This window comes from Octopus bimaculoides, chromosome 18 (genome assembly GCF_046866305.1).
Source record: "Octopus bimaculoides isolate indiv1 chromosome 18, ASM4686630v1, whole genome shotgun sequence".
Taxonomy (NCBI): Eukaryota; Metazoa; Mollusca; class Cephalopoda; order Octopoda; family Octopodidae; genus Octopus; species Octopus bimaculoides.
Window position 1 is genome coordinate 24,741,316 of NC_142945.1, and position 25,214 is coordinate 24,766,529.

Consider the following 25,214-nt stretch of genomic DNA (forward strand, 5'->3'; position numbering starts at 1 on the left):
AGTTTTCTTCAATTTGATTTATATTCATTATTATAAAGATATTATATCAAGATCATTATCACTTCGCTCTGCAAAACCGGCAAATATATTATAGAAATTTAAATCATAGAAGTTTCCTGAACATGTAAAACAAGCAGGACAATTTAACGATTAATATTCCAGAATCTAAACATACTATAGATTTCTACCCAGAAATAACATAACACGAAAGCGAATAAAAGAATTTTGTCGTTTATACTACTTTATAAAGGTTATGACAAGATGGCATCGAACAAAGCTTCTGAGATCATAACTGAATAAATAGCATATGAATAAGATATCTTCTAAGAGCTTCACTCCTGAACCATCAGAAAAGAATAACTGGCAGGGGATTAAAACCATCTAGTTAGGCATATCCTTTCATATTTCCGACACGACGAAATCTGAGTTTCCCAACTTCCCCAAGTGATTTATTAGTACCTGCGATTCAATAGTTCTCCAGTCTTACAATGCCAGGAGAATCATACTTACACCATCAAACTAGGTGGCGTTCATCCGTCAGCACAACTCTTGTAAGATAATTATCCATGATGCAAATAAGCCTTTGAGCTACACATATATCGCAAGGTCTACTGATTTAACAAACTGTAGCCGATCCTTCAGGTCCCTTGTAAAAAAGGTCTCCAACCCCACTGCCATGTCCTCATTTTCATTCTCTTCTAAACAATAGAGGATCTGTAAGTAGTATCCCGTTAAAGAAATTTGCCTTCACTGCCTGTTTTACATCTAACTCCACGCTAAACACTCTTGGTCAATACCCTCCAAATGCTCTTCTTCCAAATTAATTGCCTCTTTCTCGCCCTTACATATATCAAGTCTGGAAATACCTCCAGTTGCTTAATACAAACAAAGCTACCAACCAACTCTGATAATGTCCTTTCCATTACACTTAAGCATTACGACCCAGAACGTAGCTCTCTCCTAACCAAACTCTAATTTATTACACTTTACATGAATATAACCCTAATACTTGAAAGTACGATCCAGCGTCTCCGATTCCAAAGAAAGCCAACCCCCACCCCTACCCAACCAACTATCGCTCAAATGTAATAGAAGCAAAGACTAAACATGATGTTCCCCAAAGCATTGGTATTTTTTCCTCAGTATTTACAGTAAAGCTACTTCGAACCAATAGCTGCTGATCATACACCAGTGAGATCTCTCATTAGAGAGGTTCTGTGAATGCAATGTTACGGCTCTAAATCTCAGCAATCCTTCACCTATTTTTGGTATGCAAATATCTATTAAAACCTCCCTGCTATGGGCTATACCCGTCACTGTGTGCTTGACGCTCTACCCTTTTGCATCACACCTGTAATGGTATCCGATCGTCTCATATACAAACAATCCACCTGTCATTGAAACTCTCGTAAATTTTTTTGCTTCCAACAACTATCCGCTTCTCACTATTATGTCTTTTCTCCTGAGGACACTGAACTCCACCTGAAATATTCTCCCTGGTCATATTTTGCTTGCAGGTGATGGCTTGTAATGGTTGTAAAGGAAAATTAACTGCATCAACCTCATATATGCCAGTGGGCTTGTAAGGGTCATGCATGTTATCTCTTTCACCAGATTAAGCAAGTAAAAAATATGAGTGAGAGTCTACGATGTCACTCTTCAGTTAGAAATAGCAGCCACATTATCCTTAAAATAAACCAGGGTATATAGAAGATACTATGTCTTAATGTAAAACAGGATAGTCATAAAGTGAATGCTTCGAGCATTGTTGATTCGCTTTTGCCAGAGGCAAAAACACTGCAACAACGTTGAACTAAGATTAGAAATATGAAAAGCTAAGGCAAAACTATTATTCTAAATATTAACATAAATAAGAACTCACATTTGTCTGTTACTGATTTAAGATGATACTTGTTTCAGACATAGTCGATAGACAATATTTTATAAGATTGATTAGTATATAATCTACTTGACACCTATTAGGAAGCTTAGTGCTAGACGGTGTGATTGAAATTTGATGAAGATTTATTATTAGAGTATATTAGATGACAAACGTTCGGAAAAGAAGACACACCTTACAGCGAGTGAGGAATTAGTCATTCATAATTTACAACTAGTGCGTTTCACTGTTTGCACAACTTGAAACATTAATTTTGTATATGTAGAAAGGTGTTCAAGTATAGTGTGGTAGTAATATACCTTCACAGGTTGCAGGCAGCTAAACTAGGGTGATAAGAAACAGTTATGTCTGAGGAAGATATCATTTCATGCCTCGTTTAGCTTGGGATGTCGTATTGCTCACACCATCCATTACAAAAATCGTGCGTTCAAAACATCAGTTTGGTTCTAACGAATCACTGATTAGTTCCATAATTTAGATCCGTGACACACAATCTAATGCAAAATATACGTTAAAGCTGCAGGTGAAACAAACATCTCTATGTTAATTGTACTGAAAGGAGTTCTTTGCTCATCGCGGGTGCTCGATACCCAATAAGAACACTTGCCCTCTGCTTTCTCTTTGTCCATCCAATCAACTCGGCTGTAAACTTACGAGCCAGCAAGAAATTTTTTATGCTGCTGGTTGACTTTCAAGAGACGGTAGCCAAGATTCTCCTCAAATGATTTTCTACCGTTCTAAAGTAGGTTGGATAATGTAGTAATAAATATCATGTGATAAAGTAATGAATTACAGGAAAGAGAACAGTTGAGTCTCAGCTTCAATGCCAATCAAACTATTCGCCTTCGATAAAACTATTTTCCCAACGCATACAAAGCCTGTCGTATTTGACAGAAGCTACAAATATACCGAAGCAGGCCCTATGATGCGTGTATAAGTTTATACTCACATACTCACAAGAACACTTTTAAACAACATCACTAATAAATACAAGTTAAATATACTCAACTTTAAAGAGAAAATTACCAAAAAAACGATACTTCACAGACAAAAATAAACTTTGCAGACAATAAACAACATCAAACAATTTTAGATATCCATTGCCGTCATGGAATTATAGTATTTAATTTTTGCATACGGTTTTTACGTACATATGATTCAGAAAATATTCTCATGACCACAACACTGACCATTCAGTGTTCCCAATTAGAATCTGATGAGACGATTGATACATTTTACAATAGGAGCAAGTTTGTAATACGAGAAAATCTTCCAATGTACAAATATTGGAAATTATATTTGTAAGCTAATAAAACATCGCTGCACTTCAACTGCCAAATTATAACCAGTATCACGAAATACCTTAACTAAATAAACGCACGCACTCAGATACATAAGCGCGTGAGTGATTAGATATAGATAGTTATTGGATAAATATAACTTCAAGGTTGGTACATAAAGTTAAAATTTTACTTCTGTTAGAAACATGTCTTCAGAAAGTTTACTTGAGCATTATTTAGAGAAATTGTTTTCAAGTCTCAGAGTATTAATATGTACTTTTCTTAATAAACCGTGGTGTCGTAATGTAATTAGGGAAGCGGCGCTTGGTCTAAAACATTCTGATCCAGAGTTCAGAAGATAAAACTGACTATCTTAGAATGCTCAATGAGCTAGATCCCTTCGCCTTAGATTACAGAATCTTCCAATACCTTTAATATATAGTTTGTTTTGTTTTTTTTTCACTTCTATTGTCCTCTATTTTATACTATGCTGGATATTATCAATTTTAAGTCAATGCGTTGACGATCGTTCCTTTTTGTCAATAAAGAAGTCATTTATTTCGAGTCCATTATAAGCATACTCGTATAATGTGAGCATCTATCTTTCAGGCCCGTATAGAAGAACAGACTCCCTGTTGCCAGACACAACTTGACTTTCAATTTCCTTTGAACTCCGTACCTTTCTCAATTCATACCATGTGCCCCAGGCAAGAGTTTCCTTGCTACGATGTATTTTTCAGTACTTTATACCCACGCACCAAGGTATTTGAAATTTTCAACTAACTTGAGCGATTTACCCTCTCTCACTTTCACTAACACAGGCATTTCATGGTTGAATACTTGCAGCTGTGTTTCTTTGCGTTACAGTACAGTCCTACCTTCCCCCCGGTTCCTGCTCTAATCTACTCAGCACCTCCTGTGCCTGATCTGCACCTGATCTGTGCCTGAATTTTAGTAGTTTGCCTGCAAATTCAAGGATGATGTCTAAATCACATATTTTTATTACTTCTGGTGGGATGTTGTCATGACCAGTTTGTTTTGCTTCTTTCAGGTTACTTGTAACCCTTTCTATTTCTTGTTTTGTGAAGTCTCCATTCTCGATTTGTAAATCGTCAAGTATCTTTGCTAATTCTTCATTTTCTGTTTCACTGTCAACTTCTGGATCCTTCTCAAGTAAGATGTAGAAATGAGTATACCATTTCTTGATTCTCTCGTCCTTTGATTTCCTTTTGAGGATTCCCTGCGTTATAGCTTTGCGACCAGTTATGGAGTTAATCAAACTCCAGCTTTCTCCGTGCCTACTCTTTGCGTCTGTATTTCCGACCGGGGAGACATTTCATTCAGTCCCTCTTCATGCATCTCTTGGTACACATGTTTTAGACCCTCTTTCTTTCTTTGTAAAGTTTGTTTAGTATCGTTGTTGGCAACTTTTTGATAGTTGCTGAATGCCTCTTGTACTTCACTGCGTGCTTTTTCTACCCTGGGATCATCAGTTAACTTTCTCCGTTTCATCCTCTTCTTTATCGGTATCAGTTTTGTTGCCGCTTCTTCATTTGATTGCACAAACTTGCAATATTTCACTATAACAATATCCTTGTTGTTCATGTCTCAGTGTTCCCAATTAAAATCTGATAAGACAAGTAAAAGATTTTACAATCTGAGTGACTTTGTAATACGAGGTCACCAAAAGTAACACTGAAGATACAGCATAGAACGATGACGCTAGCTGGACAATGTATCAGGCACGGATGGAATTGCTAACAAGATAGAGCTCTGACAACCAACGGAAGGAAGAACGAGGAAAGGAAGGAGGAAGACGACCTATATCGACAACTTGCTGGAGGATACTGGTATAGAAGGGGTATAGGAGTTGAGGACTATTATGGGGAAAACGTGTGGAAACAGTCTTGGGGCGTCCTGATGGATGACCTAGATAGATAGATAGATAGATAGATAGATAGATAGATAGATAGATTGTTTCCAATATCATTCTTTGAAATTTTCTTCAATAATGCCGACGTAGATTTTAGTTTCAGTTTTTCCACTCTTATTAATGGAGTTGCTTCCAACTCATATATACCTGCTTTGATGTTGCAAATTTAGTTGTGTGAACGTGCTCATTCATTCTTCCATGGAAATGCGTTAAACCAGTGAAGGTGCTTGCTTCAATATTTAACCTGTTTTTAAATTTGGAGAGAAAGGCGGTAAATCACACTATTTTTAAATCAAAAGATGATCGTTGAGATATTTTTACAGATATTAGCTAAAGTACGAATATAATAGAGTGCTTCTGTAACAAAGTTCGCCCTGCTAATGGAGCGTTTGGATTTATACTATATCTCATTCTTATTTACTCAGATGATAACGTTTATATAGCTTTTCTAGATTATTCATTCTAAATTAAACATGCACTTTTAGTATATACATTCTGTATGTAATTTATCATTAGCCTGTGTTTCTTATGTATAAGTAATCGTCATCAACTTATAGTATTCATTGTTTCATTATGGGATGTATAGCCACAATATGTCTTATGTATCATCACCGTCATCATCATCATCATCGTCATCCGGTTGAACGAATTACCCAAGCCAACAAGTCAATTTATGTTTCCCGTAGTTGAATATCTCACCTGCACATACCACGACTAAAGATGATAGCAATAGTTCGTTCTCAGAACTGCTTGAACCTGGCTATTGACATTCTGTTGACTGTTCATACGCGCCCAACAACAAGTGCCATTTGCCATTGTCTGGATAACTTCATCAGCGGAAATAGTTCATGTCCTCCATGCTGTATCCTAGGACTCAGCGCATAGTTACCGCGCGCTGTTTATTCTCACATTCAACAGCTAACCTTTGTTCCCAAGCTAATTAATTTATAGCTGGGATTCTAACAATTGCAACTACTACGAATAAGAATAGATCTGGGAAGAATAGCGATATATTTGATAGGTGTAATTAATCATTGAAAATTGCGTTTTATCGAAAGTATACGTATATATCTTGTTCCGTGGATTTCGTTGAAGTGTATATATTAGTTTCCATATTTAATACAATTATGAGGGCAGTGAGCTGGTAGAATATTTTGTAGCGTTCGTTACCGCTCTAAACCAATGTCACCTTTAACTTCTGCCATTGTCTCCTTTACCTTTCATCAGCTGCAGATCGGTGAAACAAAGAACCAGTCAAGTAAAACATTCGAGGAAATCGACGAAATCTCTCCTCAAAATTTGCTGGCTTTTTGCCAGAATCATAAACAATTATTGATATTATCATACAGTCTAAGACGTTGAGCTGGTAGAATCGTTAGCATGCCGGGCAAAATGCTTAGCGGCGTTTCTTCCGTCTCTACTTTGTGAGTTAAAATTTCGCCGAGTTCACCCTTGTCTTTCATCCTCTCGGGATCGCTGAAATAAGTACCAATGTCGATGTAATCGATTTACATCCTCCCCCAAAATTATTGGCCTTGTGCCAAAATTTAAAAGCAATATTATTTTACAATCTGGTTTGCAGTAATTTTCACTCTCAATCTTGTAAATCGATTAACGTATATAAATACACTACCCAATATTAAGCTTACTTTAATTTAGTCAGTGAATTCTTGCAGGATCTCGTTAGGGTATACAAGACTCCTACAGAATACAATTCCCTCAGAAATGTAGTTATTACTAAACTGGATGATTGGCCTTACATAAAGTATAGTGTACTTTGATGTATTAGATTTACATTGTCTGTTGATCATTGCCAAACTGGATTTTATTTTTTAAAATAAGGTAGTGCTTTTAAGAATGTTACTACATAAATATGAGCAAACATTTACATTTATGAATTGGAAACTCTTCTCCGCTGAAATTAATATTATTCTCATTGCTATAGCACACAATAATATCGGAGCAAAGCACCACCAATTCACAGACACAAATCTTTGGAATAGGCCTAAAGGACATGTGACGTGAAATGTTGTAAACAAGCTCAAATAAACTCGATTACAATCAAATCAAAATATAAACATAGTAAATATATATTATGCTGAAATACACATAAATTTCTAAAAAGTCTGTGCACAAATATAAAAATATTTATATATATATACTTACGTACATGCCTATCTACAGTTGTGTGTGCGTGTGTGTATGTACATGTAAACAGACAAATGTGTACGTATGAATATACGCGTGAGTATGCATGTGCATATATATGTCCATAGCTGCAGCAATAAAAAGTAAGTCATGATATGTATACTAAGTTGTAAATACATAATATTCGAATCTATTTCCTTTATGGATAAAATTTCTAGCGAAATGCGAATAAACAAACATGGCTTATAGCTATGCTTGAAATTCAGCTTATAAATTCTCCTGACACCGCAGCAGACAATCAGATCTAAATTGAATTCATCAATGCGTTCTATAAAGAAATAAAAGGGGCGCACACACACACACACACACACACACACACACACACACACACACACACACACACACACACACACATATATATATATATATATATATATGTGTGTGTGTGTGTGTGTGTGTGTGTGTGTGTGTGTATGCATCTACTTTTGTAGTTTCCCTAGATTAAAACACCTAGAAAAATAAATTATAGCGAAGCATAAATGTTTTCTAAACATTTCGCTCATATTTAAAAAGCAGAGGAAACCTTCTTTTGCTAGATATGCAAGAATATAAATTCAAATCTAAGCAGATTATATACACACCAAACAATTGAATAATAAACTGTGTAGTAGACTATATAAGCTGAATATTCACAGAATTTTATTGTCTTCCATTTTCTGTAATCGTCAAAATGAATGTCTACTTCTCTACATAGTTACACACGCGCATGTTCACGCATATAAGATGAGGTACCCAAAACAAATCGGAATTTTGAAATATTATTTTATTCATTTAGTTTTACATGTTAACACTTTTATCCATTTCAAAGTATTCTCCATTTGAAGCAATGCTTCGCTACAGACGCATTTTCCACTGTTCGAAGCAGTGCTGGAACTCTTACAAAGTGATGTTTTTTAAAGCCACCGTCGGTTTGGTCTTCATCACTTCCACATCTACAAATTCTGTAGCACCAACTTTCGTCACCAGTGATGACCTTTGAAAGAAGATCTGAATCAAATTCCAACTATTCTCTCAGTTCACAGCACGCATTCAGTCGTCACTGATTTTGATCTTCCGTGAACATGCGAGGCATAGATTTTACTGCAACTCTTTTCATTTACAGTTCCTCGCTCAGAATTAGTTGGCAGTAACTTTAGGACAAATCAGTCATATTAACAAGTTCGTGAATTGCTCAGTGACGGTCCTCGAAGATCAGTTCATGAGTATTCATGATCTTTTCATTCGTTCTTATTTGTTTATTGCTCACAAGGGGCTAAACATAGAGGGGACAAACAAGGACAGACAAAAGGATTAAGTCGATTACATCGACCCCAGTGCGTAACTGGTACTCAATTTATCGACCCCGAAAGGATGAAAGGCAAAGTCGACCTCGGCGGAATTTGAACTCAGAACGTAGCGGCAGACGAAATACCGCTAAGCATTTCGCCCGGCATGCTAACGTTTCTGCCAGCTCGCCGCCTTTTCATTCGTTCGGGAGGTCGACGGTTGTCCAAAACGAGGTTGGCTTTCAAGCGACAGTTACAATTTCTAAAGCGTGAAAACTACTCATAAACTTGTGTCTTGTTCATGGCAACGTTCTTGTAAGCTCTTAGAAACATGACAAGTGTTTCGGCCGCGTTTTCTCCGGCAGAAAACAGAATTTCACGAAAGCACGCAGTTCCTTCGTTTCAGCCATCGCAAAAAATCGACAGGGGAGAAGCACTGCTAAGCAAAGACACACTGCGTAGCAGTAGGACTATACTGGACGACACCGGTCGGCATACTGATATCTGAGAGTCGCATCAAGTGGCTTCTAACGGCGGAAGCCTGAGCTACAATGGGCTTGTTCCATAGAGAACGTTTCCGGTTACTTTCTGTTACCCACTCACATATACATACAATCATATGCATATTTATGTATATAGAGGTTATGAGAGGTAATAGTGTCAATGAGACCCAAAGGTGTCAGGTAATGCTGAGTAAGCGCTATGGATAGACCATAGTTAAGCTCCAGATTCAGTGATTATGCGAATAAGGGGTCCAACGTAGGTCATATATCAGCGTGTGTATATATAAAAAAAATTAGTCTCCGTAATGTGATAAAAAACCAAGCCTATGTAGATTTTAGAGCATTTAAAAATAGGTCTTACAGCTGTTTCCAGGATATTTATTATATCCCTTCATCGGAGATGGTGTGGGAACATGGTTAAGCAATAGTTAATTTAGATAAGATACGAAATAGAGAGTGAAGTGGAGGAATGAGAATAGATGTGGGATATGCAGGGCTATTGTATTTGTGGATCCATTATTTGGGCAGAATAGTATACAAATAAGATTCCAATATCTTATGAGTAACATCCAATAGTATTTGAAATTGGTCATTCCAAGTATAGAGTTTATACACAGTGTTATTGAATCAAGGGTTTTATTTAAAGTGACCTAAAAGTGGGGAATATATTGGTAAGGTCAAATCGAAAATAGGAAGAGAGGAATAAAGAAAGAGAAACAAGAGAGAAAAAAGAGAAAAGAAAGAGAAGAAAAGAACAAGAAATAATATAATAATATAAAAGAAGAAACAGGAAGAGAGGAATAAAGAAAAGATAAACGAAAAGCAAGGATAGAGATAATAAGGGAAGGTGCACCAGTTAGTGGTCAGCCGAGATTATTTGAAAGTAGGAGTGGGGAGATAAGGGTGATAGAGAGAGAAAGGTATTAGAGTGTAAACAGATAGAAAGAATGGTGGGGTTTGATAGAGGGAGAGGTATAAAAAGTAAAGGAGTGTCAACTGTGTAGTGATAGAGTATAAGTTATGGGACAGAGAGAGGGGTAGTATTATGGATTGAAGAATTTAGGAATTTAGGTGGCTGAACAGAGAGTGAGAAAGAGAAGATGAAAAACACAGAAGATTTGTTTTACTGGAATTAAGAGTATATTAGAACCATGATAATAAAGATATACAATGTTGTACAAAATAAGGTTTTGTTCTTTCAACATAATTGAAGTAAGGACCGGTTTTGCATTTCTCATCAAACTGAGAGTTGAATGAGATAACTTGCTAAGGGAAAAAAAATTGTTAGGGGAGATAATTGTCTACTCATTTATTTTGCAGTAAAGGGGAGGTGAATCTGTAATTTTAGTTTTCTTTGTTTTTTGTGTTCTCTGCTTTATTCTGGCTTGCATCCTTCAATAGATGGAGTAAGTCGTTTATTTTTAATATGGGTTCATATTTAATTCTGGCTTATATTTTTGGATAAATGAGGTTGCTTTATTCAGTCTTGTGTTGCGGTCCAGAAACCAAGTTAATAAAATGGGACAATTTCGAATTGTGGTTGTAATCGTTCTGTACATTCGTCAATGTTTTGGATGAGGTCTATTCAGCGATATTGTGGGGAGGAAATTTGTGGACCGACATCTCTTTCGGATCGAATTCCCTGTTGAACCAATATAATTTCGATGGTAGCCCGAGCATCTGATTGCGTAAAGGGTTTTTGGGAGGTACAAGTGGAGTTAGATTTGATTTTGAATATTTGTCCTTGTCTGAAATGGAATTCCGATCCTTCTAACAGATTGGGAATGTTCTGCAATTAGGGCGACCACACTTTACGACTCTTGCGTCCGTTGTTCTAGAGAATAGTTTAGCATTGTTGGGAATTTTCTTCAATGTCTTTTGCTGTTTGCTGCTCTTAATGATTTTATGGTTACGTAGAATTTCCTTAAATTTGGGATATCTATGGTGTATTGGAAGATTTTGGACGAGGATATTGAATGTTTCTTTGTTTCTTGGGTTGTATGTGGAGAAATAAGGTAGTGCTTTGAGGGAAGATGTGTTGTTGTGCTTGGCTTTTCTTAATGTTTTAATATTAATAGATTTTGCACGTTTAATTCCTTCATTTATAAGTTGAGTTGGGAAGTGCTTGTCCTGGAGTACATTTTTAAACTATTGTAAACTTAGTTCTCTGATATTTGTTCCGGATACCATGGTGCAAATCCTTCGTGCAAGGTTGAAGGGGATATTTGTTTTGATATTTGTTTTGATATTTGTCTCGAGTGACATGAGCCAAAATAATAGATATTGTTTAGCGTCTATGGGCTTGTAAAAATGTCTGTTTCTATTTTTTTTTGGTTATTTTTATAATCAGTATGTCTAGGAATGGGAGTTCCGCGCGGCTGTGTTCCATTGTGAATTGTATGTTGATGTTAATGTTATTGAGAAGTTTTTTGAACTCCAGGAGTTTATCTATGTTTTCATTGCAGAGGATGAAGCAGCTGTCCAAAAAATCTTTTCCAATTTTTTTTATGTATTGGGAGAGAGTGTTTCCAAATTTTGAAAGTGACTACTGATATATTGTTATTTCTAAATTGCACGTTGTTAGATAGGCAATGATTGGGGGCTGCCCTGGTTCCCATTCCAATTCCAGACTTTTGGCGATAAACAACAGTGTCAAACACGAAATGTTTGTTTTGGAGGAGGAATTTAATTGATTCGATTATGAAGTCTCTGTTGATCCATTCTGGTATTTCTTCTGGATATTTGTCCAGCCAGAAACAGATTGCTTCTATTCCCTAACAATGGGGTATGTTGGTGCATAAATTAATCACATCAACTCATACCATGATTGTTTCCTCCTCGACCCTTTCTGGAAGGTGAGTTAACATATCTAAGTCATCTCTAATATGACTCTTGATATGTTTTAGATATGGTTTCAGAAGAATATCTATGAAGCAACTTAATCGAACTGTTTCACAGGAAGGTCCAGTTACAATGGGCCGTACTTTTACGTCTCCTGGCGCTCGTGTATATATTTATGTCTTTGAAGATTTTTTATGGCTTCGTTTATAGTTGTTTTTTTTTTTTTAATTTTAGGTAGACCGTAGAAAAGGCTGGGTTTACATTTAAAGTTTGTCAAATAGTCTATTTCTTTTTTTGTTAGGTCTTTTCCGTGGGTTTGGATTGTTGAAAAGAGGTTTTTCATTATTTTTGTTGACATTTTGGTAGTGTTTTTCATTTTTAAGTATAGATACTAATAGTTTTTTTTTGTAGTAAAATGTGTCCATTACCACTACTAAACTTCCTTTGTCCGCTTCTTTGATTGTTATTTCCACATTGTTTCGTAGTTCAGCTACTTCTTTCCATTGGGTGGAGCTGAAATTTGAAGTAATTCTTTGTTTGTACAGGGTAGGGAGAATCATCGGCGTTGAGTTTATCCAACGCACGTAAATTCCTGCTTTGTTTGCATATTTAATCATATTCCAGAAAGCAAATTTTCTGTTATGAAGGTTTGTGTTCCACGAATTATCTATTTTCCTTTTAATTAGATAAGTGAGTGATTGTACGGGGTCGTAACGGGTTTCATTTAGTATGGGTTGGTTTCTGTCCAGTTTGTTTATGAAAATTGAGCTTAGCGTTGTGCATAAGGTGTTTAAATCTTTACTGCCTTCTGGACCTGAGCGCAAGTAAGACTGAATAAAGAAGCCTCGTTTATCCAAAAATATAAACCAGAATTAAATATGAACCCATTTTAAAAATAAACGACTTACTCCATCTAATGGAATATGTAAGCCAGATTAAATAGGGACCACACACACAAAACAAAAACAAAAAATAAAAATTACAGATTTACCTCCCCTTTACTGCAAAATAAATGAGTCAACAATTATCTCCCCTTGCAATATTTTTTTTCCCTAGCAATTTATCTCTTTCAACTCTCTCTGCGAAACCAGTCCTTACTTCAATTGTGTTGAAAGAACAAAACCTTATTTTGTACAAAATTGTATAATAGCTTTATTATCATGGTTCTAATATACTCTTAAATCCTGTAAAACAAATCTTCTGTGTTTTTTCATCTTTTCTGTGTCTGTATTTGTATCCACCACGTGTGTTTCCCAACTAAAATATTTTCTACCACACACACACACACATATGCAGAAATAAAGAGTGTGTGGACGGAAGAAAGACACCTATCTTTTATCTTCTACTTGTTTCAGACATTAGACTGCAGGCACGATGGGGCATCAACTTGAAGTCTGTATCAGCCTAGTGTGTTTTTTTGAAGTGTGTTACTCATTCTGTTGGGTTTTCACCAACACCGGTTGGCAGACAGTGGTTAGGCAGAAACACAGGCACAAAGACCCACTCATAAGGCTTTATTCGGACCTCGGCCATGGTAGAAGACTGTTTCCCAAGATGTTACGCAGTGACACTGAACCCCAGAACCAAATGGTTGGGAAGCAAGTTCTTTACCATACAGCCACGTCATTCTCTATTATATATACAATACACAAATATATAATAATTGCTGGTAAGGACACCGTATTTCGTTCAGCAACCATAATATACTAGCAACTATATTAAAGGTTTATAAGTCAGTACTATGTCCTACCTATTTGTCTTGTCGGTGCGATTCAATCATTGTTATGTTATCTCTACGAATATTCTATATAATTTAGATCCAGTAGTGAAAATTACGTTTCATATACGAATACGACTATGTAAATGCGCTCGAAGGTAGAAAATTAAGTAATGAGAGTATATGCGTATTTCAAGAGTTATTTCTCTTTCATCAGCACCACTTCCAACCCATCAACCAACGAATTGCTTAAACACTCACTAAGTTTAGTGGTGTAACAATATTGGATAGACCAAGTTACATATCAAAATCATTGCTGGCAACTGATTCATAAATATTAATTGCTGCTCATTGTTTAGATAGATGTATTCGTCTACTAAACGCAATTTTCAGTGCTGGCTCTAAATGCTACAGAATATCTGAAGAGAAAACTTAGAAGTGACTGAATTACACTGCTAACAGAAAGAGGTAGGACACAGTGTTGACTTACAAAACTTTGATATACTTGGTAGTATATTATGATTGCTAAACGAAATACAGGAACATCTGACACTGTTCTGTAGCAGATCCAGCTGGTTAGCTTGAACGCTTCCCAATGAGTGTTAGATTCATCACTTGAGTCAAAGACAAAGAGACAAGTCATGCAGGGTAAACATCTTTCATCATCCCCAAATATAGCAACCATGTCAGTATGAATGTCCTCGGAGGCTAAACTCTTTTCCTGGAGGTACTTGATAACCGCGATGCTAGGTTTTGTCCATGTTGAAGAGAAACCACTCCTAGTTGTTTTTGTTGTCTTCTCTGAACAGGGATAGCCTCAGTTTTGGGGATTGCAAAACGTATTGTATTTATTGATTACCTTCAAAAGGACCACACCGTCAATGGAGAGTACTATGCCAACTTGCTGAGGCAGTTACGAAAGTATATTACAAGTGGAAATTGACATTAAAATAAGTGCATGATAAACCGGAGTACAATTGTCTGTAGAAATTTCATGGTGTCTTTCATAGTATTAATTGGAATATTACTCTACCAAAGAACAGATTACATTGATGCGAATTTGCTTCCTTTCATATGTAGCCGTGACACTAGAAATGTTGTTCTCTATAGCAAAAGAAGTAACTGTTTATAGCAGTTACATATGTTGTTTTATTTGTTTATGATTTTGTTTTCAAAGAGTACCAAGCCACTAGAATCACAATTCTGTCCCGGTAATCTGTATATGTATTTTAATATATGGTCTAAGTAGTTGCTCAGTGTAGAGACTGTGCAGTGGTCAGAAGTTGGCTGCTAGTGTAGGATACAGACTTAACCCTATTTTAACACCAAAAAAGAAGCTGAGTAAAGGAACATTGATTTCAAGAAGTCGAGGAAATTCAAGAGAATACGAGACAGCTGCTCGCTATCCCAAAACAGTGTTCCAGGAAGGCTTCAGTCATTGGAAACAACGCTGGATAAAGTGTGCGACTTCAGAATGGGACTACTTTGAAGGAAATTTAAATGCCGAATTGATATGTTCTCTAGTTTTCTTTTTATAGCACAAGCCCTAATACCTTTTGATCGGACCACGTATGTGGTGTGTGTGAATATGTGTTTACGTATATGTACACACAAATAGAATGAAATTTGTTTCGTTTTACGACAAGGTTGTTTAGTATAGTACACAAGTTGCCGCTCCATTGTAATTATTACTGACATCTGAAAACACAAGTGTTGAATTAAGATGTCAACTCGGTGGTTCCGTATCTACCAAAAACACTAAACTTTTACAAATATTTACTTCAAGCTTTATTAAAAGAAAATAAAGCATCTTAGAGATTTTCTGAAGAATCTTACAAAATCAATGGTAATGTTTTAAAGAGCAGTATTTCTGATGGTTTTAGATGATTTATTCTGCTATACATACTTATTATACATAGACACACTCATACACACGAGCGCTCACCTGCATACACACATTTCCACTTATATACCTTCATACAGATATCGATATTTGATGCTGGTAGCTATAATAACTATAAACATTGAACAAACATTTCTTGTTTAATACTTCGTCTTGATGTAATTATGTGTTACATGTGCGTGCGAAAGTAATCTTGTTAAGATCTCTTAAATATGTAATTTTAAGGTATGATTTTAAATCTCACAAGTGTTAACATAAACTATCCATCCCACATAAATCGATAACATAATGAAGCTGTATAACATTATCAGTTTTGATATATTCAATTGTTCTTGCAATCAGTTCTGTGTGAACTGTAAGTACAATATTGGTTTGAAAGTTATAGAACCTCACATAAAATAAAAAGAACCGCCGCTGAAATAAATATACTTTATGTTTCTACAAACAATACAAGAAATATCTTTCATCACAAAGCACAACTTAATAGAAACCAATCCTCTATATATATTCAATGTATCTCTGAATAACGTTTCTCTTCCGTGTAGGAGTTTCTGCCCTAAGCTGCAGGTGACGTGTTATGCTACAGATTGTTAGTCAATAGAGACTGCATTGTTCTTAAGTATGGCGCATTATATTAAATGACTTTGTATACATTAGTAACTCCTTAAATGAATTGTTATTTTTGTGAGTAGTTTTCAGATACATTTTTCTCATGTTTTCTATTGATATATTTCATAACACGTATATATTAACGAAATTCCAGTTCGGAAATGTGTACTGATTCAACACGCTTTACAATTTTCTGAAATGTGATATATTATAATATTTTTTTTCAAATTTAACTGTGTTCTATTTTCATTGCATATAATTTATCGAAAATTTGTACAAACTTTAATAGCATATTAAATAGGTGATAAAATCATTTATTCGAATGTTTGTTACTAGTTCTGAGTTCACAAATATATTGCAGGTAAGCTTCCCATTCTAATATTTTTACTTAATTCATTTACAAATCTATAATTTAGTAGCAACAATCTACAACAAACACATCAGTACTTTTGTTAATTAAGAAGAATTTTCAATACTCGATATATTTTTTAGTTTCAATTCCGCTACAGCCTTCAGTGTCTGAAAATACCTTTGGAATGTTCCTACCGAGATTTAAACTCTTAATCTCTCTGTGTCTCTGTCTGTTTGTCTATCTATCTGTCTGTCTGCCTGTCTCTGTCTGTCTGTCTCTCTCTCTCTCTCTCAGACATTTTAAAATTCATTCGTAAATTGTAAGAAAAAAACGAGAAACTATATGTGCAATGTTCTGGTATTGTAATATAAAAGGGTAATGACCTCCTTCGGACATGAATGACCAAGGGATTGCAGCTAGAGTGTTACCCTCTGAGGCACAAATCCGGGCAAAGATTGTTTATAGAAGACCAGCAGTCGCCCATGCATATCAGCCACCCCTCTCCACGCCACATATGTTATCCAAAAGAAAGGCAAAGGCTGATACAGCTTGGTACCAGTGACGTCACAACTCATTTCTACAGCTGAGTGAAATGGAGCAACATGAAATAAAGTGTCTTGCTCAAGAGCACAACACACAGCCTCGTCTGGGTATCGAATTCACTACCTCATGATTGTGAGCCATATATTGCTGTAGTGATCTACAATTAAAATGACCGTAGTTATGACAATATGTCTTGCATATGAGAAATCAGTAGTGAAAGCAGTTGACATTCGTTAAAATAAAATACTTGTTGCGTGCAAACCTGACGTCGATGAATAGTATTGACTGTGTAAACTGTAGCAGTATGAATGAGATACAGCAATACCAGACACTGCGACTATCGAATAGAAATATTGATTCCTTCTGATTCACTTCGAGACCAGTTTGTTTATTATAGGGTTATATAGACGAGTGAATTGTCGTAATATATTGCTAAGACATTGTATCGATTTTGGATGCAAACTAACCATGATGGTATTTGAATACAGAACTAAGAGAAAGTAAATACTTCTAATAATCTTGTCCGGCATTGTGCAGAGTATGCCGGCACAATTTTCCTCCAGACAACTGGTTAAAAAACTTCTAAATGATAAATGTGAGATGCACAATGTGATGTAGAACAATACGAGAATTTATAAACAGTGGTAGTTACGTTGGATAATTGTTATTGGTAACAATGAAAGGTTGTCCAGCATGTTAGGGGAATTTAGAGTTATCTTGTATATTTTAGTAATGTTAATTGTAGACACTTTGGGATTTGTATCTCGAAATTACTCTAGAACCTGCATCTGAAATGACTAACAACATTTGAACGTCTGCTATAATCGTAGAAAAAAAAAAGCTCTCGCTATATGAGAGGACCAGAACGGCTCATAATTGATTGATGAAAAGTATTTGTAGATTCTTGTGGTAGGATTTCAAAGTGGTTTTTAGGTCACATATAGGTCAGATGTCTTAGATCAATGAGGTATCCAGTCTTCGGAATCTGTACTGGATTCTTCATAAAGCGCAGACTAGTTACGTGAAATTCGAATGTCTCCCGGTTGCTTACTGCACTGATTAACAATAATTTTGTGCTCCAACAGGAGTCTTCTGTAAAGAGAATAAGATACTATCCCTTCGTTTTGATTTGGTGTATAAAGCACAGGCCCGTAGTGCACTTGTGAAATGAGTATAGCTGAGCACTGTGAAAAAGAAAAGAAAACTGATATAATTAAACCAGGATAACTCTCCTATTTAGGGAGGTGTGCGAAATAACCAAATAGCTAAATGTCAAAATGCTTTCTAACTCTCATTCACTTGAATGATATTTATTTTCGATAGCCTTTACTTAAGTGGATATTTTAAAGGATATATATATATAAGTTGAAATGAGTGGCTGCTATTAAGTTTATAATTTCATGTTATTTATCTCTTCGTTAGAAATAAAAGTATAAAATTAATATGTAATATATATAATCTTTCGGTCAATTTGATCACCGGTTCTCTACATATTTCGAGATGGATTAGATTTAGGAATCATAGTTTTGAACTTAAAACTAAAAAACAGTTTGTCTTATTTACATGTGGATGCATCAGTGGATGAGAGATTAAAATCGGTAAATGAATTCGAAAAGGAATTCAGAACCATCCAGACTTTTCTAAATGCTGGATTTAATCCCAGCTTCTTCGTGCGTAACGCTTGGGTTATTAATCCTTATGTAGTGAGTTAATATTTGCTGCACGAATTTCACAAAAGCTCTGGAAAGGAACTAAATTCTACTTTCCTTCGTTCAACTGGTTGTCGGAGAAATGAAGTAGGCTTTACAGAAAGAGTTACCAATGTTAGACTACAATTCGTTTCGGTTCGGGAGGATTAATAATATCACATATGCTTAATATTACAACTGCTGTTGATCCTTGTATTGACCGAAGGATTACTTCTTCATGTTCAACACAATGAAGGAATAAAAACAGAGTCATCGTTCAATTTGTTACAACTGAAGAAAGCAAATGCAATACACAACCACAGGAAACATTGCTTCGTATAATGAACATTACAACAGAGTTAGACATCCGATCCACTAACAATATCATCCGATAATGCTTATCGAACTTGGTGTATTTTCTCCATTAAGATAGTGAACGCAATTATATGCGGCAGTATAAAAATGGAAATCAGAGATTGCGTGAGAGGGAAGCATTTATAAATGCAAAAATGAGAAATGCAATCTACTCAAGCGGTGGATAGAGTCCGTTAGATAAAAGGATGATATAGAAGTAGGATGAGACTGGAAAACGAAAATCCATTAAAACAGAAATAAGGATGAACATGAGTAGTTAAAAATAAAATATAGTAGAAGACAAAATATAGATAAACAAGTATTTAAATGACGATAGTTCAATGTTTATAGAAAATGAAGCAGATAATTCGTTCATGCAAAGTGTTAATTAAGGACTGTTTGTTGTTTGTGTGACTATTTAAAAGAGATACTGATGAGATATTTATTGTTTAGTGTATTTTAACTAATTGACTAATTCCAAATAGAATAATAAATTACGCGCTAACATTCAGGAACTTCTGAATTTAACGAACACTTTTAAATAAATGCATCCCATTCTTTTGTTATGTAAGAGATGTCCATGGTATATGGGTTTTACATGTGTTATCCTATGGATTTATTAAAATTCTATTATCTTTCTATAAGTGAGTTTGGGTGATCAACATTCTTCATAAATTGATGTCTTAAAGGTTGCTGCACTATATATTGAAAATATAAGACATGATTTGTGTTGCCAGGTAATTTTGATTATAGTCAACCGTTATATAGTTTGCTATATAAAGACTATGGCCAGAAATAATACTTATAACTCAATTACAATATAACTCTTTTATCAAACATTGTCATTATGAAGAGAGTTCGTTACACAAAATGTACCTACTTTTGTTTTGTCAAATATATCTATACCCAATGAAACTCAAAGTAATTTTATTGAATGAAAAACTACTGTAAATAAAGTCTCTTAGATTTGCAAGTTATAGCAGATCAAATAATCTGCAAACTATATTTTAAAATCCCTTTCATATCAAGAATACATGACTCATTTTCAATAGTCCACTAGTGTGATATAAAAGCATTGACATCCACAATGCTATGTCTTTTATTTTAATCATTAATTATCTCATATACCAGAAATCAAAAGTAGAATGTTCGGATAAAGATAAAATCATTCCTGCATAAGTACAAAATCATTATATAAGTAAATCGACATTCTATAAAAATGAAATATTTCTATTTTTATACGATTTCGATAGACCGTTAAATTTCTCATTGGAAAATTATATACATGTAATTCTCTCAAGCATACTGGATTTATTAAAAGTTTCTATGAAGTACATCAATATGAATATTGACTAGAGGAAACTAATAATATACGTGAGAAAAGACAGCAAAGTACTTCTAAATTTACTCGGTGATTTTCTCTATTTTATCGTCTGAAGATTTATTCTTTTAATGAACAATTTTCCAAAACATTTCTAGGGTAATTTTAAAAATTATATTCCGGGAAACTCATTAGCAAATATAATATAAAATAATAAAATTTTATATACTTGGCATTATAGATAGATGAGAGAATATTGCATTTATTTATCTGTTTATGCTTATGCCTTCTGTAATAAGTATTTATTAGCGACAGTGGCGGTGTTAATATCGAGAGGTAATATTTATCACCACTTAAACGTGGATGTTCTGTTAAAACACACTTTACTGTAGTGGTTACCATGGAGGATCAAGATTACTTGTCTGTAATAAGTGTTGTATAGATTAATAAACAGTGAAGTTTTGGCGCAGATTCTCTTTATATTGATACCCGATCGCAGGTGTTATATATTTACTAGTAAACAAATATGGAAGACTGAAATTTCTCACATATACAGTAATATCAGAAAAAGCAAAAGAAAATAACTACATCAGATCTAAAAGGCTCTTAAACAAACTGAAAATCCAGCAGAAGATTTGATTTGGATTTTCTCAAACGAGAAAAACTTCGACCAAGATCAAAAAGTTAACAGAAGAAATTACAGATGCTTATGTGCAGACTCGTCTGAAGATCCAAGTGTCATGTATACAAAATTTCCTGCAACTTCCACGCTTTAGGGGATGCCTCCTTACTTCCTTCCACAAGACCTTAGAGTTAACTCTGCCGTTTACATTGAGGTCCTGGAAGCAATTGTCAAGCCCTGGATAGACAGTGTATTGCAATGGAAGGCCATATGTGTTTCATTAAGACTCTGCAGATACATGGCTCTAGTAACACAGAAATGGACGGCTGAAAATTTTCGTGATCACATAAACCCTAACATGTGGCCTCCTAATTACCCAGATCTCAATCCATATGGAGCATTGTTGAGAGAGTGGTCAATGAACACGCCCTTAACACCAAAGATTGTTTGAAAGCTGCTAGAGTCAGAGTCATGTCCAAAATTAACCAGGACCATTTGATTCCAGCATGTAGATCATTTAGATCTCATATAGAAGCAGTTGTTGAAACTGAAGGTGCCTTTATTGAATAACATTATAGAACAGAACGTTTATTTTTATCTCCCTAGCATTTTTGACAAATAAAGTTATTATCTTTTATTAGATATCTCTATTTTTATAAACACAAATCGGTTCTCAAATATCTTATGCACCCTATAGAATAATTTAATGCATACATACATACATACATACATACATACATACATACATACATACGTATATATATATACGTATATATATACGTATATATATACGTATATATATATATATATATATATATATATATATATATATATATATATATATTTAATCCTTTATATTGAACACTCGATATTTCATATATTCAATAAGACATATTCCATATATTCAATAAGACATTCAATACTTCATTTCATTGTACCATCTATCCTTTTTTATATTATATATTATATATTCCATATTCTATATCCCACATAAATTTTACAAGAATATAATTAAAAAACATAAAAAACAGACAGAGTTGGAACTCTTTTAAATAAAATAATATATTCCTCTATACACGATCATACAAAACCCTTTTATTGTATTTATTTTTACTCACACACACACACACACACACACACACACACACACACACACACACACATATATATATATATATATATATATATATATATATATATATATATATATATATATATATATATATATATATATATATATTTATATATGATGCATTTACAGTACTGAATTGGAATTTGTTAGGATAGCTTTCTAGATTAAAGCCACAAGCAAGTTAAACGGTTTCCATGTAATTACTGATAGTAATAAACAGAATTTAAATGGTAGATTAATACTAAATTGTAATGATGGTAACATAATTAACCAAACTAGGTGTCGGAAATATTACTATAGCAGAAACACTAATCAATGGAAGGCTACCATAACAAACTCTATCGCGAACACAGAAAAGGAATTTAGAAATGCTAGAAAGTGCAGTAGTCTGAATGTCATTAATGAGGAAATAGGAAATAACCTAGAAAATGGGGAAAAATAATTTAGAAATTACTCCTAGTGAAGCCAACGCAGAAGATAATAATAAAAATAGAACTAATACATGTAATTGCACAAAAAATAGAGAGTCCCCATTAATTTCTAAATGTAATACTAAAAACAAAATCTACAAGTGTAAATTTACCTCAGGAAATACAAGAAGGTGTACTTTTATATCGCAGCTAGCTCCCGTTTTACCAAACAAAGGATCGCTAACCATTTAAATTCTTTTATATATAAGGACTGAGTAAATAGCACTGGCCTAAGTAAGCAATTTGGTCGCTAAAAGATAGTAGCAAAACCTATTCGATCGGCTGGGATACTATTACTAAAGCTAAACCTTATAGAATAGGTGGTAAGAGATGCGACTTGTGCATAGAAGAAATGTATCAAATTCTCACTTCAAAATTTACTCTGATAAATACAAGGCAGGGACGAACACTTAAATATCTTCACACAAGGGAATATACATTTTAACAACTGAAATAATCACTTCACATTATATGTAATAATAATATTTATAATAATAATTGAGAAACCAAAATCCCCCAACATAAATCAAACCTAATAATGTACATCTACATTAATAATGTACTCTATGCAACAAATGGAACAATACACTATTAGAATTAATAATAAATCTGCAAAAACATTTAATCAACCTAGACCTATTATTAAAACCATGTTTCGCTTCACCGACAACGGTAGTAGAGATGAACCCTAGGTCAATATTCCTACAACTATTGATAGTAGCACCCCTACATTTCACTAAACACCAACCAACAGACACTTTATTCATTCAGTTTACTTCGAAATAGTCAAGAGTAAAGGATCCAGAGGAAACTGCACAGACCATGTTGCAAGGTTGCATATCCAACAATGTGCAGTCACTGCAGTTAAAAGACATGTAGGTCCATAGAATACGGCGTAAATAACTGCTAAATAAAATTTATAGAAATAAAATATCTCCATTCCTCTTATCATCATTAATGTTACATATATATATATATAAAGTAATGTTTGTTGCCACTTCAACATGGCTGTTCTGTACGGAACGACGTTACTACTATTTTTTTAATCCCAGGAGAACACCTTCTCTAGTTGGTTAACAACACCATCTTTGTCCGACATATTGCAAGCAAGGGAACTTGCAACATATCGACATAAGCTGTGTGGTTAACCAGCTGGAGAAAGTGTTGTCCTGGTGTAAAAAAGTTGTAGTACAGAACAGCCATGTTGAAGCGGCAACAAACATTACTTTTCAGTGTAATTACTATTTGCATGTCTTATGGAGATTTTAAAACCAGCTACTTGCTTGTCATATACATATATATATATATATATATATATATATATATATATATATATATATATATATATATATATATATATATATATGTGTGTGTGTGTGTGTGTGTGTGTGTGTGTGTGTGTGTGTGTGTGTGTGTGTGTGTGTGTGTGTGTGTGTGTGTGTGTACATACATACATATACATATATATATATATATATATATATATATATATATATATATATATATATATATATATATATATGTATATGTATATGTGGGTACGTGATTTTAAAAATATATGTGCATAGTTGTAAATTTCTCTGCACAGTAACAAAACAATCACTATCCAATTGTTATGTAGCTCAATGATGCCTTATACGAATGCACGACTCAGTTCTTCAATATTGGTGTCTATAGAATTTTTAATGTAGTGAACGAAGAAGAGAATCTTAAGGCGAAGTACGAAAGGAAATCTTTTTATCTCAAATTTCTTTTAAAATCTTTCAAAAATCATTTTAAAAATGATTTTATACACGTACTAATACTTCATAAATCAAATTCATATCAATCAAAGTATTTTACTAAAGAATGGTGTCTCTGCAACCAATATTTAGTATAGCGCCTTACCTTAAGTTTTGGAATGGGTATTAAATTTTCTCAGCAATTTACAAATGGGTAACTGAAGGTAATCGATTTAGTATTGACTTATCACTAACTTGCTGAAGTATTATTTGCTCATAAACATTTGTAGTATTCAGTAATAAATCTGGTGCTACACAGCTGAGTCTTAAAGAATAAAATAAATATTGAAATTGACGTAAAATCTCTCTGAGTTATACAATCATACATCCAAGCAAAATTATATTCTTAATATAGACAAGAATGCTTACCTGAAACAGTGAGTCGAGGAAGGAGTGAACGCACTCCATCTTTTTCTCTGGTTCCCTTCCTTAAAATTTTCCCATTCTGGCAATGTTTTTAATTTCCAACTCTGAGAGTAGAACGAATGTACGAGAAAAGACGGATGTCTTGGAGTAACTTCTTGTACCCTTCGACTACATTCCCACCAGCATGAAATATCTCCCAAAACGCACGCAAGCAAACGCGCAGGCGCGCAGAGGCAGACGCACACTCTCACGCACGCACTTAAAATATCTTCTGGAAAGATTTTCAAATCCGGAAATACTGTCTGAGAATTAATTTTAGATAAAACATAATTATAACTCAACGTCAAGATAATGCATAATTATAAGACAGAAACTGGTCTACAAAATATTTGGAAGTTCTTTTGTAAGAATATATTGAAAGTAGGT